Source organism: Anopheles arabiensis, chromosome 3 (genome assembly GCF_016920715.1).
Source record: "Anopheles arabiensis isolate DONGOLA chromosome 3, AaraD3, whole genome shotgun sequence".
NCBI classification, from domain to species: Eukaryota; Metazoa; Arthropoda; class Insecta; order Diptera; family Culicidae; genus Anopheles; species Anopheles arabiensis.
In genome coordinates, this window is record NC_053518.1 from 6643042 (window position 1) to 6661885 (window position 18844).

Consider the following 18844-nt stretch of genomic DNA (forward strand, 5'->3'; position numbering starts at 1 on the left):
CGACCGATCAAGAGAGGGAGATTTGTTGGACGAAGAGCTGGAGTTGGGAATTACTCAATTTGAAGAAAATGCAGGGTTAGTCGTCGTAGGTTGATCGAGGAATAATTATATTACAGTTTGACAGAGCTAATGGTTCTTCTTGAGCTCAGATCTTCGCTTTGAACCATAATACTCAGTAAGTCACTAATAATATTGAGAATTCTCCAACATCCCTGCAACGAACCCTGTAAAAACGCATCTATGTTGCTCGTTCTCCCTTTTAGCCAATGAGAGAAAGAGCAAAAACCTAAGTCGAGAGAGAGAGAGCGCGCTTGTACGGCTTCCACAGCTCTGGCGGCTTTTCGTTCTGCCCTTTCGGTTCAGTTTCTCCGAGAGACACGATTGCGTAGGTAACGGAAAGGTGCGTGCTTGTTGCGAGTGTTTGAAAAATAAAAGCGGTTTGAAAACCCCGAGTGGATCGCAGCATTCGATTTAGATAAAATTCCATCAACTAAAACCTCAGTGTGTTCTAACGACGGTAATTTGTGTGTTTTGCAAAAAGGGTTGTGACGCAGATCTTAAGCTTTGAGCTCCAAAGACGAAGGTGAATCTTCTGAAATCGTTCCTCGGAAGTGTTTAACATACAGCAGATGCTAAAGTTTGGAATTCAATGTCAAAACATCCAGCTTGATCGACGGTGTAGAGATTGTGTGCGTCTTTGGCGAGTGGCTACGGATTCCCTTCGAGAAACTAACGCCTCAACCTCAAGATCGACCCAAGAAAAGGCATCGTCGTGTAGGCTTGTTTAGCTTGTTGGTGAAGAGTTTTATTGCGACGCAGAATCAACGTGCCCTAACTGTGTAGAGTGATTCCTGTGCGTTTGGTAAATCTTCGTTTGTGTGTGGCGCGCGTGGGGAGTGTCTTTGGGTAGTTTTAGCGATTCTATGCGAAATTTTCGGTAAAGTGTCTAGCTCCAGTGCTTAAATCGGGCAAAGCGTGAGTGTTTCGTGCGTGCCGAGTGGTTTGAATTTGTAAACACGTGGTCGCACATTGGTCAGCCGCAGCCTAGACGCTACATTCCAATCCGTGGTGTTCGAAGCAAAGGGAGCATCGAGCGGAGAGCACAAACCGACGATCGATCGACGATCATTAACGAGTTGGCGGCGAAATTAGACAACCCGTTTGCTGTGTTCTTGGAGAGTGTGTTGGAGTTGGTGTGTCTTCCGTCTTCTAGCTTAAAGATTCAAAGGTAATTAATCTCCCACTTTATGTTCCGCCTGTCGGAATAGTACCGTTTCGTTGGAATGCTTTACTCCACTCAATTTGGTCAATTTGGTTGAGATGTCTCGAGAAGCTCGAGGAACTTTGAACAAACTGGCCCAGCTACATAAACATCGGTAGCATCATAAAACCAGTCCCGAAAAAAAGAGCGCAAAAACAGCAAAATAAGAGCACAGAACAGTGTGGCGCACCGGTACATCTGCATGTGCGCCCGGCAACTTGTCCAGAGTTCTTGAGGTTCACACCGGGTTCCACCAAACACAAACTGCTGCATGTTTTATTATTGGATTACCCCCGCAAAAAAAAAACAACAACAACAACAACAGGGAAAGAAGGTGAACAAAACGGGACCTGTGCTAAGGGAGGCAAACAAGCCGGCAACTACGCAACCCCGAAACACGGCACGAAAGGAGCGTAGCAAAGCAAAGCGCAGAAAGCACAAAACGGTCCAGCAAACCCAGGGCCCCAGGGCGGCGGTCGCCGAAATTCTTCTGTAGGCTTTTAAGGTGCTTAGGTCAAGTTCATACTCGCTCGCACTGGCTTTGCGCCTGCTTGCGGAGTGGCAGGCTCTGTGTATGTGTGCAGCGTTAGAGTAAAACAAAAATTAGACAACCATTACTCTGTGCAGGAAGGAGTTGGAAAGAATGCCTCCTCAAAGTGGAAACCCGAACCACGGTGGAAGTCCTGTTCAACCCGTTACAAAAACACACTTGGAGCGTTCTTCGCCTCCGTTAAAGTGCGCTAAAGTGAACTTGAAAATCGGGAACAAACGGCCCAACCTCATTGCTCGGCGAGGGAAGATTTTATGCTACCGCGTTTTTCAATCCCAAGCCATCAGTATTTAAACTGGTCCACGCCCCGAAGAGCGAGCGTGTTTGTATTGGTGGTACTTGAGCAATCAGCATGTACAGGATGCTACGGGCCTGGCCCGTGATGTCCTTGCTTCGGTAGGAGGCTCTGCGCAAGTACTGGTACTGCGCAAAAGATGTGAAGAAGTTTTTTTATTGTTGTTGTGGGTCTGTTTAATGTTTAGCCTCGAAACAGCGAGAAGTTGTGGCACTCGCTTCATTAGGCGGATAAGAAAAAGCGGAGAGACGTCTAGCGTTTCAGTTAAAGTGAAGGCGTACCAAATAAGCGCGTCAAAGCGGTTGCGCCTCAAGAGTCGCCTCATGAAATCGGATGGGAAGGGAACGGTGCGATCTCGATCGGTATGTTAGTCGATGAAATCGAAAGTAGGAAACAGTAGTGTGAAGCTCTTGTACATGTAGTGTGTGCTTTTTAGCTCTGTTTGAATGATTGTATTTCGTGTTTGAATTATTTATGAACGATCATAGAAGGACACTCGATTTTGCGAACGATCGTGTGTAGTGATAGGCACTTTTCCTTCTGCAAATAGTTGCAACACACTGGCACGCGTCCTTGAGCGTGTACCTTCTGTACTCGAGCACAAGCATTGCGAAACATCGAAAATCCAATCTCGACGCCAATTCGTCCCATTTGACAAAACCCCAGTCCACATTGTTGCTGCGCGAAATTGGCCGCTCGATCGATTGTTTTATGCAAAATCGAGCGACAAGCGACGGTTCACTCGCCTTCGCTAAAGGCCATCAATTTACACGCTCCAGTTTTGTGAGCAGTCTGATTGACAGGCGCAAACAAACTCAGAATGGCTTTCGCAGAGGAGATTCAATCCGCTCGAGGGACCGATCGGGGGGAAGATCATCAACGTCGCATGTTACATTGTATTTTGGGCACTGGGGGGGCTGTGGTTTGAATGGGTGTGTGAGTTGAGTGAGTAGTTTGAATTGGACAGAGAAATTACGTCGCTGCAGTTGCAATAATCACTGTGGATCGCCCGAATCGAAGGAGCGCGCGCGCGCGCGCGTGGCGGGCGAGATACCACAGGCGACGTTGATAATCGCTGTGAACGTGACTTTTGGCAACATTGTTGTGGCGAGTCGGTTTTCTTATGCAGTTGGGTAGGTTGAAGATTGTTGTTTTACTTTGTAGCTTGCTGTTGGGTGTCTTACTCATGGGGAAGATAGCTAACGTTCAAGCTGTGCGCGGTACAAAGCGTTACGGGCGCTGTTTTAGTGCTGCAATATGCGATTGTTGGTGCCGTGACCAGGATTAATGGAGGTTATTTAGAGAATAATGTCTTTTTATTGTGCTGTTTGAGCTCAACGTGACGGTTTCTGGTATTTTGAATAGTACAGTTGAAAAAGACGATGAGAGACGTCATTCATTGATGGTGCCATGACCAGGATTCGATGAAGCATTTCCTGACATAGCGCGGTGCAAAAAACTAAACCAACTGTATAATCAAATTTACACCAGAAAAACTCGTTCCACTCGATCGGTAAGTGGTGAGATGCTTCCTCTACAAGCTCGAACTGCTCCAGAAGTTCGTCACCCGTAAAGACCTTCATCCTTCCTTCCTTTCTCTCTCGCTCGCCCTTCCAACCGGATAGCCCAGTATGCAAATGCGCTCGAGCGAACGAATGCAACCCTAAACCCGGGCGCATCGAAGGGAACCGATGAACCGTATCCGTATCCATTTTCCATTCCCTTTCCTCAAACCTTTCCTCCCCACCCCCCCTGGTTGACATGATCGGGGTAGTTGTTGCGTTTTTTTTCGTTCGTTCGTTCGTTTGCGCTAACTACTACTTCTTCTTCCCGTTCGGTCCAACGGCAATCGGTCCAGTGGCTTTTGGGTGGCCAAATGGGTATGGCCAGGAAGTGAGCGAACAATTGCGCGCTTCGACCACACAATCGAGATCTGTGTTCCAGGAAAAAAAAACGACGACGACCAGGCAGAACGTTACTTAAACCTGGAACCATGGGGATGGTGATGAGCAGCGCACCTCTAAACGAAAGGTGGTACAAAATCAAAGCTAACCGGAGCACTGTTGGAGACAGGAAAATTACGCCCAGAAAAGTGCACTTTTTCTCCTGCTTTCACTACCCCACTGTTTGTAGGTATTGTGTTGGGTAAGCTTCTCGCGCATGGTAAATGTCAAACTCATTACATCCTTTGCCCCGTTGTCGTTTTTTTGCATGCCCATTATGGTGGTTTTGCTCTTGTTTTGAGTGCCAAATTGTCGTTGTTTCCCCGCCATGTTGTCGCCGGACCCCGTTTTGCATGGGAGCCGAGTTGACACACAGGAACTCGGGTTGGGGTTTGCGGTTCAGTGGGTCCAATTTTGTGCCTTCCTGCTCTTTAGTTTTGCAGGGAGGAAATTTGGCAACTCGCAAACATTCCAGGATGTGTGCATTGCTACGCGTCACCTCACACAAAGGAAACACGGGCACGTACGGCCGGAGCGGCCATCATTGCCCACACTCGCTCTTCATGCTGTAGTCGTCGCATTTAACTGTCACGTTTTGTGGAGTACGTCTGATTATGTTCGAGATTGGAAGTGGAAAAACGGATCCGCGCAGAGGAGAGAGAGAGAGGCAAAAAAGCGATCCATTTTCCGAACGATCCTTGATGGAGGGACGGATCACGGATCACTGTTCGCTGCGTCGAGTGGAAAAAAAAACATCGCAATTGCGCACTCGCCCTTGCGGTGCGGCGTTTGTCAATGTGAACGAAATCAATAAATTTCACGAATGTTGAGTGATTTAAACTGCCTTTGTTTATGGTGGATGGTTGTTGGTTGGATGGCTAGCACACTTTGGGGGATAGCATTCCCTTCCCCGGTGGGTTTGGTACGAGTGGGGATGGGTTTCTCGATCGACAGAGATCGCAAGATCGCAAGTCGTTGGAGCTGGAGCGAGATTTGCAGTGGGGAGTGCGACGGCGTGGGCTCGGGAAGAGTGCTTATTTTCATGCCAATCGTCAATTATCGGTGCCCCGGTTTCCTACCCGCGTTCTCGCACCACATGAAGGGCAGCTTTCCGCCGGCAGGGCTTGCAGGGCTGCGAATGCACACGAAGTCAAAGCAATCGATCAATAAATTGTGAAAATAAGCAATTGGAATTCCTTGTCTGGGATGGGGGAGATGCAAAGGGAGCGACGGAAAGAGAAGGGTAAGAGAAAGATGGGCTTAAAACAAGAACAGAGGAGTAGTATTTTGGCACTTGAAGGTGGCTTGACATTGATTTTTGGTGCATTTAACAACAAGATATTTCATTACATATAAATTCACTTCATTTCACGCTTACAGCTACATTAGAATAATACGAATTGATTCCAAACTTGTAGAAGATTGGAGTAACTGAATCTTATATTTGAAGAAGCAAACGACACAACCCGTTCCCGTGTGCTTCAAATCGATTAACAAACATTTGCAACTGCAAACGCTTAAAATTGATTACAAACCATTGAAATGAGGCAACCACCGCGTCTCGTTAGTGTGCCCGGATGTGGCGGATCGGTTTAGCTACAGTCTCTCTTGATGGCCTTCGTGCGTGAAATTGGCCGCCATTCCTTGACCAGCATCCGGAACTTTGACCTTAAGCAGTGCTAGATAAACATTGCTACACCCGAATGGAATGTCAGCTTCCACCACCTTCAAACCTTCCAAAAACGCCGCAAGAGTTGGAGACACACACAATAATGTCCCTTCGATATCGTCAGAGCCGCTCGAAATAACCATTCGAAGCTTAGCGTTTTACGGGCACTACAAGATATTAGCGGGCGAGTTTACAACGCACTGGATTGCCGGATAAATGCCGGATGATTTGAGTATTTACAACCGCTCGAATGGTCCGCGCTGGCGGAGAAACTTCTAGCTGACTGGTATGTCGAGACGAGTCGCCGCCTATCTCTAGCCCTATCGTATGGCCGTTAGCTCAAGAACGGTGCTCCCCAAAAGCCGCTTATTGGTCATCAGCCGGAATGGATTTCGATTTCTCGAGCACACACATGACAATGTTGACCGGTCCGGTCGCACTTTGATCGTCTCAAATAAATAGCCATAAGGTTAGCTGTAGCGGAGGGGACTAGACAGACAAACTTTTGTCTAGCCGTGAAGGGAGTTATCGTGATTTGTTTGGTGTACCGTCACGAATGCGTCATCGTACAAATCATTCTTAGCGTTGCATCATCGAGGGAAGGGGAGCCGCACACGCAAGCGTAAAACACGGCTTCTTTAATCCGAACGAAATTAGTCGTTCGATCGCGATTGTGGCGGAAAAGTATGTCCGTTTGTTCCATCTCAGGCCGCCGTTGCATAGGCAAATGGATCCAATAAAATAATGCCGGCGTTTTTTTTGTTGGTATTCTACACCTAGAAGTGCAATGGGTTTTATGTGCATGGAATGGGAATGGTTGCATCGATGCAAGCGGGAAACATCGGCGATCAAGAATCGGCGAGCGCGGGCAAACGACGAACCTCAAAATCGGTTCGCCACGGACTGTCGCTCTGGGAGAAGTAATCTCTTAATCCGGTCATTATCGAACTCTGAAACATTCCAAATAAAATACCGATCAGCGATCATCAGTTGAGCGTACGGGAGAGAGAGAGACGGTATGGAGAGAAAGGAAAATGGTCTTCGCAAAGAGACTGTGGTCGGCGTCCCAAAACGCCGTACACGATGAAAGATCAAACGATCCTTCGGGGGGAAAAGGGAAGGTGTAATGAGAAAGAGAATGTAAGTGTGCTGTGAAAAGCACACGGGGAAATGAACAGGGAACAGAGAGGATGAGATCGTAGGTAAGGGATAAAATAATAGCAATAAAACCGGGTCGAGACCTGTTGGCCTTTTGGTGGGCGACCCATCAGTCTAGACGGGGGAAGAAGTTGGCGTTGACGATTCACCCGAGTTGGGATGTTTTTCTTTTGGTTCCCGTTTTCGTCCTCTTCCCTCTCTTACTCCGATGGGTGAATCGGAAGATACGCGCTGGACCACCACGATCGAAAAGCTTCCGATCGTTGGAGGATTAATTCGGAGGTTTTATTTGCCGCGGGTTGCGTGGTTGCGCTGCGTTTTTTTTTCTTTTGTGGAGAAGTTTCCAAGGTTCTATTAGGGGAAACAGATCCTCTAATGCGTGTAGGTTTGTTTCCGGAGTTAGAACCAATAGAGTGGGAAAACAGAGCTCAAAGGCAAGAAGAAAACACGGAAGAATGTTTCTTCCGAGGCTTAACTTTGGGCCACAGGGTTTGGGTCATTTAGGGCGACACTGAACAAGCGGATAATGTCGGGTTTTTCGGACCATAAGGTCCAGCAGGAAGAGCCCAAAGCCCCGAAGAGAAGACCTCGAAACGATCACCCCAACACTAATGTGGGAATGAGTGATCATAAAAGTGAAAATCCATTCCCGTGGTAATGGGGGTTCTCGGGGAGTTCTACAGACACGCAAGAAGCATCGCCCATCAGACCGACCCCGGAGCAAGATCTTTATCCGACAGCCCAAAGACAGTCCGAGTAGATCCGGCCGAAAAGGGAATGCATGGGGGCAAACGTTCGTGACAAATTACTACCATCCGGTGCCAATGGAGGGAACTTCCGAAAACCCAGAGGAAAAAACAACCTCTATAACACCCTGTGTGTGAGAATGTTTGCTTCCCTCGTTGCGAGGAATGACAGGGCACACGGGTAATTATTGTGAGTTTGTGGTGTGCGATTTGTGGTCTGTGATTTGCCGACCCAATACGGCTTGGGCCCCAGATTGCCGGCAGCGTCCGGACTTGAAACGGAGCGGAAGTTACGCGATCTTTGCGGCCTGTCAGCAGCTCTTCTCGTTCCAAGGTCGATGGGACTATTTTTCGGACCCGGGGATCCGGCCAATTGCTTGAGAGTCACGCGGAAAATGCTTCAAACCGACCACCGACAAAACACACTGTTCGTGCAGTGGCAGCAGCAGCAGCAGCAAGCAGTAATAAGACGCAATAATTATTCAATCTAAAGCGTGAGTCAGCTGAAGCATAAAAACCACAGTGAGGGGTTCTGAAATTGAATCAGAACATTGGCAGGCTAGAATCCGTGCGCTCTTCTATTGCCTGGGCAGCGGCGCTAATGATGGGTTCATGTTGCTCCCTCCTCCAAAACCGCCAACGGCCGTGCGAGTCGTCTATTGCAAAGGTGGATTGATCTAATGGCGCAAGATTTGCGTTTTTTGTATTGTGTTTTTCTGGGTGTTTCGCAAACTGCCGAAAGCTTATTGTCGGTCGAGTTGTTTGACTGATAAACTTTAATTTAGTTTCACGGACGTGTGGTTTCGTTTTGTTTTGTCGTCGTGGAGCTCAACTTTGCTAACCTGATTGTTGGCCTGGTGCGGGAAGTTCTCATCAATCCATCAATTGAAGGAAGACTGTGTCTATTGTAGTCTTTTGTGGACGTTTGTCTTTGGGTAAAAGAAAATCCTCAGCAAATCGTTCTCATTCCGCCAAGATCACGGAAGATAGAGCACATACGCGCGATCATATAAAGCCAAATCTCACGGATACGATCAGGGTGTTTTTTGGTGGACTAGCGTAGACAGAACGTGACAGTCGATTATAATGCAGAGCCTAGCGAGTCAGAACAGAAGGAGGACGTCCGTATCGAGAGAGTCGAGTTGGGAGTTTTCTCACGTCCAAAGCCATCAGCCACTTCTGGAAAGCGTGAGGCCATGGTTCGTGCGACTCCGAGGGAGCTTAAAGGCTTTTCGGAGTAGGTGCCGAGAGCCATAAAACAATTACCTCGGTTTAGTGGGTGCTTCTTAGCTTTTTGGAAGTCGGGACATGAGGTTAGGAATAGGGAGCTCTGCACGTATGTTATGCAATAATTGGTTTAGATCGTTATCATGAGAGGGAAAACAAAACCCAAAGCACCAGCAGGGAATGTGGTGAGTTCCGGAGGGCAGTCTCCTCCTATCTACCATTCACAATCTTGGGCTGTATAATGACCAGAGGAAAAGCGATTGTTTGGCTGGCTCGTTTCGTCACATTGTAATGGGGGAAACCATTTGATCCGGGGGAACTTGAAAGACAGGAAGTAAGGTCTGTCACAATGCTCACAATACTAAGCTCCAAACCGGTCAATGAAACGAAAGCAGCGTTGTTTGATTAAAATCGTTGCTTCGGGTCATCGCCAAAGGCAACGCGCTCGGTCAGGGACGGCTCAGCGTGGCCGCAGCACCAACACCAACAGGTGATTAAAAATAAATGAACCAAGCAATGCCTTTATCATCCACTTAACTATCTCTACCTCGCCGAGGGGTAATTGAGTCGACTTTTCGCGCGACTTTTCGCCACAGCAGCAGAGTCGGTCTCAAGATGCTGCTTTTAACCATGACTGGCGCACATCAATTTCCTGCCGCTGTGATAGGGCAAATAATTGCGCCACTGAATGGGTTTTGTGGTTCGGGATGGTCATGCTGGGTACAAAAACACAAACACACACACACACACACACACACACACACACACACACACACACACACACACACACACACACAAACATACACTTTGTTGCAAACAACAAGGCCGGTGCGCGGCGCATGTGGAGAAAGTTGATCGGCTTTTCGGTCCACCTGGTTTGGTGACCCGTAAGGCGCTCCTCTGGGTACGTGAAGATTACATTGAAAGCAATGCATGTATGTGGATGTTAAGGGGGGTTCGTCGCTTATGCGGTCGTTCTCGAGTGCGGTCGCGGCAGCAACCACGGTGGAATCTCAGCGACTGATACTGGGGAAGCGGGAAAAGCGATAAAGAAAAGCCCGGACCATTGGTGAGGGAATCGCCGCCCCGATAGGGGCGGACCGTTTGAGTTTCAGAGCTAATTTTCTCCCATTATGAGATGCTCTCCATTCGTCCACGGGGAGGGATTGATGATGTCCGGGGCGATCGGAACTTCTTCCCCTCGCCCCATAGGATGGTGTAGTTGGCGACTGCTAGAGGGCGCTCTAGTAACCGTGGAGACAATTTTACACCATGCGCAAGAAGGGTTGCCTGTAGAAGCCAGCAAAGGGTCTGTCGGCCAGTAGGGAGAGCATACCGAGATGTACGATATCGACCTACCTCCGGTCGAGTCAAAGAGGAGCGCAAATAGCGCGCCAAACGATCGCCGCGCTTACCCCGACCTGAAGTCTCGCCACGTCACTGATTGCTGTTTGATAGCGTCGGAATTAATGTTGGCCTTTTTGTCGTAATTATTTTACCTTCCTGTGTGACGGTGTGTGCTTTCATCCTCTCGCCCGATCGCGGCATTTGGTCGTCGAACAGTGTCGAACCTCTTTCGTCATCCGATGGCTAGAGAAGCGACCTCCCCACATTTGCCACAGTGTTTCGATTTGCTCCCGGGGTTTGCCCTCCGTGCGGGTTTCCCTTTGGTGAAAAATCTTTCATTAATTTCTATATCAAACGCCATGGAACCTGGGAGGGTAAACTGATCTTCAGCTGATCGTGTCGTGTCTCTGCAAAACGCGGCTTACCTCTGCTCCAACTGCGGCGAGCGAGGTGTTGCACGCTGATGAGACGGTGAGACAACATTGGTAAATCATTATTACTATGATTTGTACTCGTCGTGCTGTCGTGCGGCTGCCCTCGCTGAAGGCTGATGAGTGTCGTTCGTTGTAGGACAATGGGGAGGAGGAGGAGGAAGGTTTGCTTAACAACACTCCTTTTTACCACATCTTACCGTTTGCGATGGGCAGCAAGAAGCAAAAGGACGATGAAGCAACAGAAGAAGACAGAATACACATACCGATCTCGCGAAGATCCACCACCTGGGCGAACATAGCGTGCGTGTGTGCGTGTGTTTGTGTATGAGAAGATCGCGGCACATATTTTTTTTTGTTACTTTGGCACCGGTTCCTCCGTTTCTGTCAACACGGGTTTCGCGGTGATTGCGATCGGTGTTTTTATTGTGCTTGGAGTAGTCGTGCGAGAGTAGCCTTCCTTCTCCCAACCCTCCTCTGATCAACCTATCAATGATCGCGTGAATGACGAGGAATGTGAATTAGATTTCTGAGGTGATGTTTTATCCTTTTTCCTCTCATGTACTCTAATATGTTAGCTGGACGGAGGACATTCCTGGCGGTGCTTGCGGTGGCTTCGTTTCTGGGAGGGAGTGTTTGGTTTCGAAATTGGAATGCTGTGTTTCGGTGGTTCAATGTCACGATCCTCGACTCGAGCTGCGGGCGGGCTTAGATTGATTTTTTTTAATGACGTAAAGATGTGGGGGAGCTGCAAATGGGAATTTTAAACGATTTTTAATGATTGACAAGTTTATGGGTTAATAATGTTGCAAGGCAAGTCTTTCCCATTGTGGCTCAATTTTGGCCTATTCTTTGGGTGTGTGTAAAGAAGCAAGCATACTGCAGGTAAACCCATTCCCTATTGTAGCTACCTCATTATCTCACGAAGCTGCAGCTGCAGCGGGTACTATCAGCTCATTCTCATCATCCTCGCCAGCAAATCATTCTAGGCCCGCTAATGGCATTTCGCTAATGGCATCCAGCTTCTTCTCGCGATTTGCTGATTGAAAATGCTTTGCTTGCTTTCGCTTTCTGCTCGACGTTCTGCTACACTTCTTCGCCTCATAGAGATGCCATTGCCATTGGACCGCCTACTGGTTTTCAATTTTCCTAAGCCTACAAGCACTGAGTGTGCCCTCGGAGAGAAGAGCTTGCCGGCTTGCTTTGAATTCTTTACGCCGTCCAGCAATGTGTACTTGAAGCTATAATGAACACAACAAAAAAGTGAGACGCTACAAAAAATGGATGAAATAAAATATAATAATAATAACGAATAACTTACGCTCGAGTTCGAGAAGATCGAGAAGATGATGGCGATGGTGGTGGTGGAGTATGTCGGTATGCTTGCGGTTGATTGCGATCAGTGCTCACGACTGCTGGTAGTACAGAAGGGTTCAAGGGGGGGGGAGCGTGTCTGTGTCGTGAGATCTCGCATCTCAAGGGAAGATGAGCTCGCGGCGAAACACTTCAACAGTGATGTGGGCATCGTGTCTGTCATGTCCGTCAAGCGGTGAAGTCTCCGGAGAGTTGAAGATGACACACACACACACGCATACACGGGAGCAAGCGAAATATGAGCTATCGAGCAGAAGCGTTTGCAGCGTTTTGTGGTCCCGCTAGCAGATGGGTCCAACCTCACGCGAGGGGAAGACCATATTCCCAGCGCCGTGGGCAAAGGGCGGTCACTGATCATGCGTGATCTTTGTGAGATCTCGGGACAGGTCGGGAACTGTGCAAATGGAAAATATTGTGAAAGTGTGTGTTGGGTTGGGTGTCGGGAAAGTTGAAAGGTTGAACGATATCGAAAGACGCCGAACGGACGGTCGAAATCGAGGGGACCGATTTTTGGGGGGGATTTTTTGTTGTTGTTGTTGTTTCGTTAATTCGGCGGTTCCTCTTTTGGACGGCCAGAAAAGAAAGTAGCCTGTTGGGAGCGCTTCGGGGCGGTTCGGACGTTGGGTCGCAACTTTCGGGACCAGGCAGAGGGCGAGCTGTGTGTAAGATCGCCCCGTAAACTTGAACCTGAACCGATAGAAAAGGCCGTTTTTCTCTTAGGCCCGCGAAAGGAGCGCAATGAAGAGAAGGAATAGAGCAACAAAGAGAAAGAGAAAGAGAGGCGACGATTTTTCGTTGTTACTGGTTTGCCGTTCCTAAAATGAGGCTCATGGGACCTGTTTTTTTTGTTGATGCTGAGTGGTGGAGCGGGTTTTCTGCAGCACCACTCCGCTCCGCTCACGAAAGTGATCGATGAAAGAAGAAATTATGATACGATCGAGGTGGTAGTGGTGGCACCGGCGGCGGAAAGAAAGGTGTGCGCAGCATCAACAACAGCACCGAAAAAGAAAAACCGCGGTGACAAACTCCGAGGAAGAAAGGAAAGAAAAACGCTGCCAATAGCAAAAAAACGAAAAGAAAACACAAAAACGTAACAAAAAAAAAAAGGCAAAGAAACGCACCAAACGCAGCTAGGAGAAAGAGAGAGAGAGAGAGAGAAAAACAGAACCGAAAAGTAGAATGAAAGAAATGCAAAAGCAAAAAAGATGGAAAAAGTGCGTGAATGTATGAAAAAATAAAGACATACAACACACACACACACAGAGCGCAACAGCAAAAGGGGAAAGGTGGAAGGGTGGAAAAAAGAAAACAAAACACGGTCAAGCTAAGTAGAGGAAGAAATGCAGAGGTGTGCACGGAGAAATGGAATGAAACAAAAAACCAAAAACCAAAAAAAAAAACAACCGATAATAACAACAACAACAACCGAAACGCCCGAAAAGCGCCAAACTTATGGCCCGGCGTTATGAAAGTTGACCGTGCGAGGTAGGAAAAACGTAGTGGTGTGCCCTCTCCTCTCAAAAGCCTGCGGCTTGGTGCGACGGTTTGGCCTGAAGACCGCTGAATGAACCGAAACGCGCTCGAAACCGAACCGATCGAAGAGTTCAGTGAACTTTCTCCCCCGGTGGTGCTGTTCGATATTGATGGTAATGTGGGACAGGGAGAGGGGGGAGGGGGGTGAAAACCTCTGGAAAGGGTGAAAGGGTGTAGTGGGAACGCGGTCGCTACACGGCAGGGCGGCGAAGGAGGACATCAGAGCGCGCCGTGCAACGGGATCATTTGTGGATTGTCGGGTATGGATGATCGCTGCCCGGCTACTAGAGCAAGCTCTCTGACACGTTTCCAATCACGGGACAGGGTACCCTGTGGCCGACTTCTAAACCATGCAGCTAGAAAAGGCCGAAGGAAAATCTCGATTAAAGGGAGGTTGGTAATAAATTTCTTCCAAGCGCTACAGAGCCACTACCGCGTGCGATTGGAAAATGGTCAATGGCGAGATGGCCTGAGAAGGTCCTGAGTCTTCACCAGATCTTCAGAAGATCTGAACGAAACAAAGCGGAGAGGTTTTTTATTCTACTGCGCGTAATGGAAGCTGCATCAAACTTTATTTTCTCCTTGTGCTCTCTCCCTCTTTCTCTCTCTCTCTCTCTCTCTCTCGATCTGTCTCTTCGGTTCATCATATCATCTGGGGAAGGCTTCTAATTTGATGCAGGTCAACGTGGCGGGAACGCGAAACGAGCATGGGCATGATGGGCCACTTAGCGAAGGAAATGGTTAACGGTTTCCCCTGGCCAAACACGGGAAGCAAGAATTGAAGGTTAAATTAACTGGTGCCTCGCATCAAACACGCGAGAAGGAAGGAGCAAGAGAGATGAAGAGAGAAAGAGAGAGAGGTGAAATATTTTGCAACGTCTTGCATAACACATCTCGTTTGGCCGTAGGTGGTTCCGTTCGGGGCGCGCGCGTTTGGCAATGAGTTTGGACATGGGCTTTGGGGATGTTGTCTGCTATTAGTCATGAACTCTGTGGAGTCCATTGCGTCTTATTAGGGCGTAGGAAGAAAACGAAAGGAGTAGGTTTGGTTATGAATACTTGATCAATTATGGGTATTTATTAGATGATCAGCATATTGACTTCTGTCAAAATGCCTCATAAAGATCTCATCAATTTATTCCCCAATATCTGCACTCCAATGTACAGTAATGATCATTTATATCCATTACGCCCCTGGAATACGTCCCGAAATTATTCCAACAAAACTGGAAGGAAATAAAGCCTCAAATTTTCACCATAAGGGTCACCGTTTAACACGACCATGTGTGACGCTCTGCTCGGGGTGAGGTAGGAGTACAACAGGCTCAAACGCCCTCTTCCTGTCTCTTTAGCCCATTCTAACACCCCTACGATTATGGCGCACGATCTAACAGCACGCTCACGAGAGAACGTATGATAAGCCTGATCTGGTCCCGCTTCTTTAGCAGCGTTGATTTATAGTTTGTAGCATCCCAGCCGTCCTTGTCCCAAACGCGGGGAGAAAAATCCCTCCAAAAAGGGGAGGAAAAGCAACATTCAATAAATATTGTAACGTGATAAAATAATATGCTTCACACAACCCTGCATGCGTGCGTGTGTTTGAATGCATCCGTTTTAGTCCTCCGCCAGTTTCATCGATGAGCCGCTGCCATAAATCATCTGCACACAAGCGTCTAATCATCCGCACCGAAAGTGGGCCCGCTGCTTAGAGCGGTGTCTGCAGCTAGAGGCGTACTCCTCGCGCTACGAAAATTAGTAGCCCATCCGCTCTCTCGGCGATCTCTCTTCCTTCACCGGTGGACCCGGGCGATTATTTATGATCTACATCCCCATAAATGTCGCCGCGGTTGACTCTTTTTGCTTGCCTCCCCTTTTGCGCTGTCACGCAAGCTGCAGCTCCCGGGAGACGTGTGCGTGCCCTGCGCGATAGGGCTGCCATGTTTCGATACGTCTAATCCGAACCCGGATCGAACTCGATCCATAAATCAATGGCAGCTGATCGGCAGGACGTGGAGGCTGGAACATAGGTGGTGGAACAGAGCGTAACCTGTTTGCCCAGATAGAGGACCCAGATGGTGGTGGACCCAGATGTAGGACGTGTTGCCCGTGTTGCTTCCGTTTTTGAGATGTGTGCGGGCTGCGAAAGTGTAACAATTAGCTGGTTGGATGTCGGCCCAAGGCCTATAGGACGTTGGAAGGGAAATTTAAATGTCCAAGTAGACGAACTTGGAGAGATTAGGGACTAGATTGATAGCTTTAAGGAGGTATGTTCGAATTCTCTGAAGATCTGTTCCGTTCTTTGCAACATTCTTACCAACTTGGTTGTAAATACTTGAATGCTTGTACCTCATAAATACAGCGCGTTGGACAGATATTGGAACAGATGGTCTACCGCGGTCCAAACACTGATCACGATTGTCGATAACATCATCAACTCACTAGCCTACCAGTTATGCGCGTTCCCCGGCATTCCCCCGTTTCAGAGCTGGCAAGGAAGCTCACGGCGAGAACGGAACCGGCTTTTCTCTTTGGCCGCTTTGGCACGCATATCAACCGCTTTCAATGATAACAACTCCGACAGCTTTCTACCTCCGCAGTTTTGTGTTGACTTGGGGCAGATATGTCGATAACATCGTCGCCTGGTGTGCGGCCCCTACCCAATGCCTCCTACCCCGGGGCCTCCACTCGAAAACGGGGTGGTATGGAACAGGTTTTCCTGTTTTGGACCGCGAAAACCAGGCCCACAGCTTCACCGGGTTTCGTGTCGCGTCACTGGTGGAGTCCATATGCACCGCTTGCTGCACCCGTCCACCGTTCCGTTGGGCGAGTTGAGATTCATGAATGGGAATGGGCATTTTGTAGGGGCCTCCTCATTCCTCCCTTAGTTTGAGTGCATCTCGTGTGCGAGAGAGTGAGAGAGGCGGCATGTGGTGAAGAAAATCTCGTCGTAACTACTCAAACATTAAATCCACCGAAGGTCGGTGTATTTTTATGCAAATGCTGTGCGTCCATTTAAATCGCCGCAGCGGAGGTTTCACTTCGATCCCAGCTTCGAGCCGAAGGGGTTAAGAGGTTCGATCTCATTTTCGGATGAAAGCTAGCTCCAGCTCCAGGGATGCCTCGTAATTGAACGCTGCTCGATGTCACCGACTGTCCGCCCGGAGCTGGGTACGTTATTAAAAATGCCTTTTCACCGATCGGCGGCGCGATCGGTCTGTGGATTCCTTTGGGCTCCATTGAGGTTGCCTTAAGTAAGGGTTGAAAATTATACTATCGACCAGCGACGAATAAAGATGGCCTTGAACGACACCAGCGGGCGGGTTCAAAAGGCTGCGATAGGCTGCTTGCAGCTGAGTGCGATGGGAAGAGAGAGAGAGCTTGTGGATAATTATGGCCCCCACTAGGCCTCGGTGAAATGATGACGGGTTATTACACACCCCTTTGGTCATTGTTCACTTGGAGCCTTGAATGTCTTGTAATGTAGTACAGGAACCCTCCACATCTCCCGGAGGCACTCGACGGGGTTGAAAGGTATGATGGAAGACCCACGTTGGACGGCTGGATTAAAAGACCCTTTCAATTACAGGTGGCCTATCATCGTTGCTTTTTTTTCGTTTCACGTGCGATTGTGACACCCGACACTCTGCACGGGTTGTTATGTTTCGTTTTTTCGGAGTGTGGCGAGCAGGAATGTCGCCACAAATTAAAATAACTCAATCGATCAACTTTGCTGTCGCGCCGGGCATACCAGGTAGACGCCTGAGTGGATTAAAGTCGGTTAAGGTTTCTGTTCTCGTTTGTATGGATGTTTGGGAAGGACATTTTGCGGTATTTTGAAGGTTTGTTTCTGCACTAACGAACGCAGACATTGTCTAATGTGTTTGGTAAATAAAACTTTCATAGGACACAAGAACTTCTTATTTGGTTTTCGTAAAACCACACCGTCACACAGTGTCAAACGTGATCTTTGGCTAAATTGATATGGCCTTTGCTTGATGCGCCATACGATCTTGATTGATCGATCAATTCCCAGGTGTGACATTTGCTAGTGATGTACCGGAGTGTTGTAGCTGGTTTTGCGAAACGCACCAACAAGCTTGAAAAGACAATGCATTCTGGTTCATCAATCACGGACCACTCAGAATGTCAACCCCTCGGTCTCGAGGAGAGCTTGGTGCTTTACGGTGACTTTATCTAAATGGTTGATGTAAGATGCAATCACGCTCGCACGATCCCTTGCTCGATATGCAGGCAAGCTGGAGAGGAATTGTCTACGATGACGTTGCCGCTTTCGGAAGAGCATCTTGCGAACTGCATCCAGTGCTGCATCAGTCAGCGGCAACCCGCTCCGTACTTTCTCTTATGCAATTTGCGTTGTCATTGTTTCTAGCGCGCGGGGAGAGACATCATTAGAGTCCGTTGACACCGCTGCGGCAGGGAACGCTGGTTTCCCCAGACATTCCAGGAAATATGTTGCCTAACGTCGAAACAAGATCGCACGTTGATCTTCCGCACGTCTCTTCTCTTAGTTAGGGGAGGTAGTTGGCTGACTGGCTGGATGGATGGATGGATGGATCGTGCCAAAGGGAAAGCCCAACCAGCCCCATCCCTACACACACTAACACCCAGTGGCATCGCCGGTGGGTGAAAAGTACCGCAAAGTACCGGCTGTATGTTTTTGTGTGTTTGCGCCAAAGTTCTGAGCCCAAGCCGAGTTGCCTGAGTTGCTGTGCTAGTGCAAGGGTGCAGGGGCGAGATTTATAGGATTTTATGCGCGCGAATGCACCGCTTCATTTGCTGAGGGCGGGGTTGGAGGGGGGTGGAGGACGAATAAAAAAGCGACGGATCGAGGTTAATAAACAGATGAAATTTATAGTCCCGTCCAGAGGGCTTGGTATGCACGTTCGGCTTGGACGAGGTGCCGGGCTTTCGCCGGGTGTTGGAATAAAGCAAATGAGTGGTTGTGGTTTTGGGATCGGTCTGTGGAATGAAGCAATTTTTTGTTTCATAGGGTTGAGAGAGAGAGAGATTGGCTTTTTTGCCGCTCCCTTCCCAGTGTCTTTCTTTTAGCTTATTCACACTGTAATAGAGGTTTACAATTGTAGCGGAGACTGTAACTGCTCGGAGTACCTAGAAGTGTTTTTGTGTCTGCCTTCTGCTTCTATTCCACGGCCCTTTGATGGCTGACCTTTCCGTCTGTTCAGCGGTGCTCCGGTGCTTCGACGATCGTTGCGCCAATCCAAATCGTGCCAATCTGTCGGATTGTTACACTTGGATGGAGCTGCAGCATCGTGTTGTGTCAACCGTGGA

The 18844-nt window shown here is 48.5% G+C and overlaps 1 protein-coding gene across 1 annotated transcript in view; it reads left to right on the forward strand.

Moving 5' to 3' along the window:
- The first annotated feature begins 377 nt into the window (after positions 1-377).
- The window catches only part of LOC120902370 (putative mediator of RNA polymerase II transcription subunit 12), a 43129-nt gene continuing 24662 nt past the window's right edge, over positions 378-18844 (forward strand). Inside the window, exon 1 of the mRNA XM_040311070.1 lies at positions 378-1228. The gene's annotated coding sequence lies outside the window, so the exon portion shown is untranslated. The remainder of the gene's footprint in view (positions 1229-18844) is intronic.